Below are 10,455 nucleotides of genomic sequence, written 5' to 3' on the forward strand. Positions count from 1 at the left end.
TGTATGTTATGGGCTCCGGGTACTGCTCTTGTTGTTGTGTGTTATGTTGTATGGTGCTATCTTCCCCTTTTGAATTAATGCTGGGGCGACCGATCTTCCTCTGCTCCAGAAGGGGATTTCCTCACCATCCACGTCTCCGCATCACTCCTGTCTGCCTTTGCCTGGGTCGACCTTGTTATCAGCTGGTCCCTCCCATCCTGCGGCGTTGGTCCAAGATGCCTTTCACAAGCCTGCCTGGTCCCATCCTTGGCCGTATAAAGGCTGCCTCGTGGAAATGGCTGGGGTCGGCTGTCTGTGATTTAATCTGAGCAGTCTGCCTCTGTGCCTTGCTGTTGTAACTGTCTAACTGTCAACGTGTGTGCTGTAGCTCTTCTGGAGTGGCTTTGTGATTGTGAATGTTGACTTGTGGGGGCACTAGTTTCGCATTTTGGGGATCTTGGGTTATAGGCTGTATTTTTAGTTCAGGTTATCGTGTGTATCGTGTTTATTTGTTTAGTCTAGCAACACTAAGTTATGGGTGGCTGCTAGACTGTATTTTTTGTTTGACAGGTAAGACAGGAGATAGGGTTTTATTTTCATTGACCTCTGGTATAGTAAGTAGGGATTGGTCAGGTTAGGAAGCAGGGTTTGTTTTGTTTGTTTTATGTTTTGGCGCCACCCACCGCCCTTTCACTTTGTTCTTCGACAAGCAATTCATTTGTGTTGTGGTTGGTTGTACCATTTTTGTTGGTGCTAGGCAGTACTCGCCTGATACCATCATCAAAATGTTGCTTCTCTTGCTCCTAAACATCTACGGGTTGTAACAATGTATGTATCCAGTGAGTATTTGATTGGTGCCCTGTATGAACAAAATATTGACACTGTCATTTAAAAGCTGTGATCTAAAGTGTTATTCAACATTGTTATTATAATGCTACACTGATTGTAATTACTATAACAATATCAACACTGTCATTTATCACCTGCTGTTGCTGCTCTCAGTGTTTTATGATGACAAACAGATTGAGGTCAAAACTTTTTGACAACTTGATCTGAAGTTTCTTTTCTGAAGATGCTTTGTCAATATTTTTAAATCCACAGTTGTCTTGAGTCTGTGAGGGAGTGGATTCCAGTCACATGTTGTTCAATATATACTATATTATAAATACCTGAGGTTATTTGTTTCTACAAAACACTGATCACTAACAGCTTCAGTTCCTCCACTGATGGACCTAAAGACACAAAGTTCATATATTTGGCTACTATTCTGGGGCCAGATCCAACTGGAGCCTCTGGTTCCACAGTGTGGTGTGGACTGGACAACATGATGGTAAATCACCTATCATGGTGCCTCCTCCAGTGTGTTTCAGGTTGGCTATGGCGCTCAGCAGGGATTCTTTGTTTTGATAGGTGTTCAGGTTCCACATGGTCTCTGGACTGTCACTGTACAGAGTCACACCTACAGAAAACACACAGGTTAGGCAGAGCATGTGTATTGTCTGGCACCCTTCAACAACAAGACAATACAAAGAAAATCAAGGCATTTAGAAACACAATATAAGAACACACACATACTGCATCTACTGCATATTTAATTAGAGATAAAAGTAAGTCCAAATCTCAGCTACTGTGTCCAAACTGAATTTAATCAAAGGCAGCAACAAGAAATGTTCTGAGTAACTGATTTAAAAGAACTGAGGGTTGGAGCAGAGCTGCAGATTTCCAGGAGTTCAGATATGTGGAGCACAAAAACTGAATGCTGTTTGGACAGGAAGCAGACCTGTAGTCACAGCCCCACGACATTACATTTGTCCCTTGTGTTTCTGTGTGTTTCCCTGTTCTCCCCTGTGTCTCCTCCTCCCCCAAGTGTCTGTGTTGTGGGCGTGGCTTCACTCCACACCTGCGGTCAATCATCTCATTAAGCTCCCAGTTGAAGAACTCCAGCTTCTCCTCCTCTGGTCATCAGATTGTTCACTCTACTATGATCTCGGCCAAATTCATTTCTCACTAAATTCAAGCGCAAGTAGTTGTTTTCCTCGTCCTAGTTTGCTGACCAGTGTTTTCCTGTGCTTAGAATACCAGTGCCTAATACCAAAGACAACAATGTGTGTGTCTCTCTCTCTCTCTCTCTCAGCCTGTGTGTGAGGGGCGGGGGCAGCTCTGGAGCATTGTGCAACACACTGTAGCGGACAAACCTGGCCTGGCATCAGTGACAAGCCTTCTCTCACAAACAGTCCATGCTGTTAGCATGTCAGAGAGACATTCAACCAGACCAAGGGTCAAAGGGTCAGCTCCAGAGGATCAACCAATGGACACGAGGCAACTGGAGAACATAGACAAAATCTCCAGTTTGTAACAATAAGACTCTCTCTAATGATATTTTATTCTTCCTTATGTTGGGACTCATCATTCAAGAGACCAGATTTATTTTTGCTCCACTGGACAAAGGAACTCACACCCCACAGTTGCTCACTGTTCACACCTGGGGACGACCCCCCGACCCCCCCTACGGACCTCACTGGCCAGACAGTGTGGGTCAGCATATGACATTTGACCCCCAAGGGTGTCACCAAACAGAACCAGATCTCTTGTCCCTCTTCTCTCTCTCTTCTCTTCTTGGCTTGCTCTGGAGAGCAGCTCCTGCTCTCTCCTCTCGGCTCTTCAAAGGGCAACAAGGCCCCAGCCCAGGTCAGCCCTGCTACCTGAGAAACCAGCTCTCTCGCCGGCCTGCTCACAGCAGCCTGCAAACACTCTTCTCCTCAACAGCAGCAACCTGCTTCGGATTAACTGAGAGTGAACCAAATTCTCTTCAGAATCAGCAGCTACAACACAAGGCCAGCTGATTTTCCAAGCAACAGGAGTCGTAGCAGAGTTAGCGGGGAACAGCTAACTCTGTGAGGAGAACAAAGGAGATAACAGCAAAGCAACACAGACAGACAGGACTTTACTCCACTAGGAAATCTCCTAACTCACTGGACTTTACACCAACACTGGAAAGGACCTCTTTGTTTGTTCCAAGGACTGGGTAACGTTAACTGACTGGGCCTAACCTTTCCCAGCAAAGCATAGCACAGCAAAGCATAGCTAAGCAGCAGAAGTCTTAACTTTGTTAATGTACTTGTTGATTGATGTCTTGTTGTTGTAATGTTGGCTTAGGTTGTGGTCAGTAATACAGTTAATCAGGTACTCGTATGTTCACACACATAGTAGTATGTCTCAGTTCTAGAACCTGCATGAAGCTAACCTCCTCCCTCTAATTTGGTTATAGTTAGTAAACTCTAATTGTTAATCAGAGTTCCAGATTAATGGTAATAAATTGAAACTGAAACCATATTGGCTATTTTGCCTATTAGTTTAGGATGGTGCCCCGAGGACTTTAATTAATTTTAAAGTTATTATTCAATATTAATATTTTTAATATCAATATTTTTCTTAATTTATGATAGCCAATAAATTGCTAGACAACCGAAATCCAACATATTTGGTGTCCAGCTCATGAGGTAGAGCTCAGACCCAACACTTATATTGGAAAAGTAACACCAAAAGGACTGATTATCACTAAGGTGTGAATCCTGGCCTCTCTGTGCCATGCATGAACACACACACCAACCAACCTCCCTCTGTTCCTCTCTAGATAGAGTCATAAACTACAACCCACATTCCAATCCTGGGTAGTGACCAGCAGAATAAACTCCTCACAGAGGAAGAATATAATTAAATATCTAACTGTTTTGTAGCACATGAGATGTTTCTATGCAATAGTTTAATCCCAAACTTCTATCCTATAGAATGTTTGAAATGTAACATGTAGACTTTAAGACAATGTCCTTCATGTGACCATACTGTCAGCATCCTTCACACAAGGTAACACACACTACATGATATCCAGGATGTCCATATTATTATTATTACAGTCAAAGAACTGCTGTGTAATCCACCATCTATTATTTGATAATATGTCCTTTTGTCTACAGTTCTCTCTGCTTCTTTCTCAATGATCAGACTTTTGCTCTCATTGTCTAGTTGGTCCCACGACACCTCCAGGAGGCTAGACAGTGATCACTGGCGTCCCAGAGTCACCCCCCTAATGCCAGCCATCACTGCTCCTCACACCACAACTATTTTCTCCTTTATCTTGCTTATGCTACCACAAACAACATCATCAACTAGGACAAAACACACCAGCAGATTCAGCAAACAAACTCCCCTAACCAGTTGGAGAAAATGGCGGCCATTTTGAATGAGGGAGGTAGAGTCAGGGAGAGGTGCCTGTTTGGGCTAGCTCTCCCCCGCCGGGTTAGGCTGTGCTCTACCTCCCCCTACTCCCCCACTCTCCAACAACTCACCTAAAACAAACAAACTCGCCTAGACAGTCAGAGACACACTACAAACCAATTCAGAGCAATACAAACAAACCAACTCACCTGAACTAACCGCATGGTCTCAAAGAGGCTCACACAGGCCACACCCTCCACTTAAAAACACTTCCTCTTCCTGGATTTTCTTCCTTGCTTCTCCTAAGAGCCTGTCTATCCTAAGTGCTCCCCCTGCTGGGCCCCCAGCTACCATTACTTCTTCTAATCCAAATCCACTGACTGGATCTTGCTGCCTCATCTGACATGTCTTTTACTATTTTCCTTACACTCTGTCCACTTCCTCCTAACTCCCTCACCAAAGAAACAACAGACCTTGCTACAAATCCTCTACATCCTACTCTACATCCTATGGTTGTAGTACGTACAGTAATAAACCATTTCTGTAGCTGCAGCACAAAGGCCAGTGAGTGTTACTATATAAAGTAAGAAAACAGGACCTGTACTTGTACTTTGACATTGTGGTGTAAAGAGTTGAGTATAAAGAAGCAGTAGCAGTAATAGTACTGAGACAGTAAAAATATTACCAATCTGGAATTTGTCTGGGCCGATGTCAAAGCCTCTGACTACGTCAGCAAGAAAGACAAGGATGGATTCAAAGTCGTTATCGCTGATGCTTCCAGAGGTGTCCACCAACAGCACGATGTCAGTCTTGGCTGTGGATTCACACTGAGCACCTGGAAGGAAAACAGAGGATTATGGGATACAATAGGCAAAAGATGACGCCAGGTCTCAATACAGTACTCTATTCCCAAATTTTCATAAGATTTCCTCTTCATTCATGCCACTAGAGACAGGAGGAGAGATGCAGGAAAAGATGTGAGGAGAGAGGAAATGAGGACACAAGACGTCCTTCCTGCTTCTGATGATGTCATCACAGCAGCATCAGCTGTCAGTCTGATTTCTTCTCTGGCAACTTTTCATGGTCTGAAGTTTGTATTTGCCCAAATTCACACTGACAAAATACTAGTTAGTCCGCACACCTACCACTGACTGCACAGCGTTTCAGTATGTCTGAATATTTTCAAACATCTGCACATTTATATAGCATACATACCTGGCCTGGCATCAGTCTCAAGCCATTAAAGAAGTTCATTGTAAGGACATGTAGAGGTATGGACCCATAATTGACACTTTGTGACTCTTCCCACCATCAAACTATCAAACTGATAGGAAACAGAGACAAAGGACCTTTCTCTCACCAACAGTCCATGCTGTTAGCATGTCAGAGAGACATTCAACCAGACCAAGGGTCAAAGGGTCAGCTCCAGAGGATCAACCAATGGACACCAGGCAACTGGACAACATAGGCAAAATCTCCAGTTTGTAACAATAAGACTTTGTCTAATGATATTTGATTGTTTCTTGATTGTTGGACTGATTATCACTAAAGTGTGAATCCTGGCCTCTCTGTGCCATGCATGAACACACACACACACACACACACACACACACACACACACACACACACACACACACACACTCACACCAACCTCACCTTCCTCTGTTCCTCTCTAAGAGTCATAAACTACAACCCACATTCCAATCCTGGGTAGTGACCAGCAGAATAAACTCCTCACAGAGGAAGAATATAATTAAATATCTAACTGTTTTGTAGCACATGAGATGTTTCTATGCAATAGTTTAATCCCAAACTTCTATCCTATAGAATGTTTGAAATGTAACATGTAACATGATGTAACATGTAACATGCCGGTGCCCACAGAAAAAAAATGATACTAGTTGAAGTGTCCACTTTATTTTGAATATTTTCACCACTTCATCTGACGTCAAACAGCTCTTTACTTTGGAACTACATGTTTCAACCACTGAACTACCGTATTACTACGCACAAGGGTGTGTGTAGTAATACATCAGTTCACCGGTTGTTCAAAGGTAAAGGGCAATTAGTTTATTTCTGGACATTTTTAAAGTGTCTAAAACAGGTTTTCCCTGCTGGCCCCGCCCACAGCAGCTCATCACTCTGCCTCTCCTAACTGAATCTACTGCAGGTAACACACTGACTATACAGGACTACCTAACACAACCCCTCGTCTAATAACATAAAATCCTCAGCTTTGTCGTTAGAGTTGAAAGAAACCAACACTGGCTGTTAGTAGGAACCAGGATGTGAACAATAGTCTGTGGAGTCAAAGTCAGACACTTTGTTGGCTCTTCCACCACCACCTTCATGTGTCTTAATCTTCTCTGTTTACCTGGTGACTGGTGGTTTCCCTCAGCCCGGAGTCCTGAGGAGAAAATCAGAAACATCCATATGAAGCAGCAGTTTGATTGGAGCAGAGCTGTGACCTCAACACTCTCTCTCAGGCTGCAGTGAGAACACCTCCATCATGTAACATGGCTACCTCTGCACTGCACAAAGCTAAAACCAACAGATTTGGTTAAAGCAGAGTTATAATCTGTTCTAGAACTGTTTACATTTGTTTCAGACTTGGAGAGGGAAACTGCAGATAATGAACACTCATATTTTCACATCGGAACATCATTTCTATCAGAAACAATGACCTTGTATAGTGTTTGATTCCACTGGCTTTATTTGCATTCATTTTATATTCACGTATCTGTATGGATTATTGGCTCAAGGGCGCCCTCTCTTGGAGGTAGTAGACAATGCCACTGTCAGCACTTAGAGATGTGGCTGGAGAGTTGCTGAGTGCAGCACTGTGTAATATATATACATGAAAGTCAAAGATTTTCCTGCTTTTAGCTTCCCAAATGATTTGATGCTTGTCTTTGTCTTGAATGACAGTGAAGTGAATCATCTGAAGGTTTGAACTAGACGTCACTCAGAGCTCTGGGTCCTTCTCGCTGCACTTCTCACTGACTTCCTACATTTAATAAAACAAGGCTTAAAGAGGTATAACAATTTCATTCTTCATTTACAAATAAATGGAAGAAAAAGAGAAAGAAACTGAACTGTAACAAATAATTAAACAACTCCAAAACATCAATGCAACTAGCCTGACAGACGACGAATTTCACATACATGAAATTATAAATAAGAAAGCTCAATTCCTAATACATAGACTTCATCAAGAAAACTTCCACCAAAGCAATACATGTGATATATACCTGGCTCATCAAATTAAAAGAGCTAAAGAAAAAAAACAACAATTGCCGTCCAATCCATTAAGGATTCAGCAGGGAATCCCACACACTCACCTGAGATTTTTATGCTAATCTATACTCATCAGAAAGGGATCAAATCAAAATGATTTTAACTCATTTATCAAAAGTATTGACCTCCCACAGCTTAGTCAAGAACAAACCAACATGCTGAAGACACCAATAACACAGGATAAACTTTCCACTGCCCTCAAACTCAACCCAACAACAAAGAACCCGACGGCTTCCGAGTCCCATAAACACTTCTGGTCCATCTTAGCTCCTCTCCTCAACAGATTGATTAAGGAAATAAAAGATAAATCAAGACTCCCAGCAAAAATGAACACAGCCACAAGTTCACTCCTCAAAACCAACAAAGACCAAACCCTAACATGAAGTCACCGCCCCATTTCCCTCATAAATATGGATATAAAAATCATTACTAAAGCACTAGCTCACAGAATAGAAAAGGTGTATAATTCATCCAGATCAAACAGACTTTATCAAAGGGAGACACTCATCCAATAACACATGCAGATTATTCAACCTTATTCATTCTTCATCATTACAACAAGAAGGAACCATCACAGCCTTGTAAGACGCAGAAAAAAAGCTTTTGATAGTGAAAACCAGTCATTTCTCATATCCACATTGCAAAGATTTGGCTGTTGAGAGTCTTTCATTAACTGGGTCAAAATTCTATACACAGCACCATCAGCCACTGTTATAACAAACAGACAAACCTCATAAAGCTTTACACTGCACAGGGGGACTAGGCAGGGATGTCCACTCTCTCATTCCCTATTTACCATATATATCGAACCGTTAGCAGCAGCTCTTCATCAGAACACACACATAAAAGGAATCCAAACACCTAACACTCACCACAAGATCAGTCTCTATGCAGATGATATACTACTTAACTTATAGAACCCTCACTCATCTTTACAAGAAACAATAAAATTTATTGAAACACACTCTAATATCTCAGACTACACCATTAACTGGAATAACTCCCCAAATTAAAGTTTTATTTATTTACAATGATCCCCTCTCAACCCACTATCACCTGGGTCAAATCTCTGGACACAATCATTTCAAAGTTCTAGTGGAAAAACAACACACTGAGAATGAAAGTATTCTACTACTACTACTCTGTGAAAAAAAAACACAAGGAGGACTAGACACACCCCCCTTTACCATTACTCCCTGGCAAAGCAACTGCAATACATAATCAAATGGATCAAGGCCAATCAATCAGATCACACATGGTTAGCTGCAGAACAAGCAATTTGCAAGGACATTGGGATTTCAGATTTACCATTTCGCAGCCAAACAATCAGAAGTCTTCCTTGTTTCAAAACATTAACAATAGCAGCGACTCTGACAGCCAGGTGCAAATTTCACACAATCACTAAAACCACTCTCACGCCGTCCAACTTCACTGCTATCTGGAATAATCCTGACTTTATGAGTAACAAAAGACCATGGGCCGAAAAAGGCATCACACACCATAAACACATCTTTTGCAATAACACTCTGGTTTGATTTCCAGATCTGGTCCAGGAGTACAGCATTGGGAGTTAACATTTTCTAGAATATTTGCAAGCCACATCATCCATTCAAAACAAATATAACATCACAGCCATCAACCTACCATGAACCTGAATAAATCAAACAGCCGATTTCTCCTCATAGCCCTAACTATTGCCAAGGAAACTGTCCTCATGAACTGGAAATCATAGAACAGCATGTTGCTCACTGGATGAACTTACTTATAGATCACATCTCTATAGAAAATGTATCAACATCTGTCCACAACACCACAACAGAACCTGCTCCACCTGGCTGCCCCTCACCAACGTCCTACAAACATAAATTCACTGTGTGATTTAAATATGTGAATATCTTTTTGCCTGAGAACCAATACTCTGAATACATCTACAGCCCATTTGAAATCCATATGAATTCACATATACATGCACACACATATATACACATGCATACGTATAAACATAAAGGGGTAAAGTGGAAAAAAGGGATGAAGATGTGGAGGGAGGAGATTCAATAAGGATAATAATATGTTGAAATAGTATAACACAAATGGGTATTACATTACTAATTATAATAATCATATGTTTAGTTACACGTGCGTATAAAAATCCTGTCTTTATTACTTACGATGTTGTAAACATTAATAATTATACGGATATATACCCTGTTATTGTGAAGTTAGTGTCAAATATCTCATTTATATATGTATGTATATATATATACATATACATATATATATTGTTTTTTTCTGTGTGAATATATTTCTCATTTATTTGATTATCTATCTATCTATCTGTATTTATCCTTTTCTATTTTTCTGTCTTTACCACACACATCTACACAATCTCTCAATCACAGTCACCTATTAAAATGATGTATTAATACAAAGTCACTAAAAAAACTAAAAATTGATTTATCAACAAATTACAAATTATCATCAAATTAATTCATAATGAGCTCTATATATATATATATATATCCACAGATTTTTCATAAGATTTCTAATAGTTCTCTGCAGTATTTTGAAAAGTACAGAGGTTGAACCTAATGATAATTTTCATTATCAATGAAATGACTTTGTTGATTGACTGTTCAGTACCGGACGATCAGACTCTGATCAGACTGTTTTCCTGCTCGGTTTCTTTCACTGATATGTTCCTCTCACATCCATCATTAAAGCAGAGTCCTACCTGAGCTCCACAGCAGCAGCAGCACCATCAGCAGGCGAGCCATGTCCAGGTAGACGTCTGTCTCTGTCTCCCTCTGTCCCCTGACTGCTGGACTCGTCCTCTGTTAACCACATGTCCTGTTTCCATCGTTTATCTCCTCATCAGCAAACTGATGAGCAGCTTCTCAGAACAGAAGCTGATAATAAACCACAGATTAAAGGGTGAGTTAACAGAATTATTCAGCTTCGCACACA

The sequence above is a fragment of the Seriola dumerili genome, unplaced genomic scaffold, assembly GCF_002260705.1.
Source record: "Seriola dumerili isolate Sdu_G_001 unplaced genomic scaffold, Sdu_1.0 BDQW01000016.1, whole genome shotgun sequence".
Lineage (NCBI taxonomy): Eukaryota > Metazoa > Chordata > Actinopteri > Carangiformes > Carangidae > Seriola > Seriola dumerili.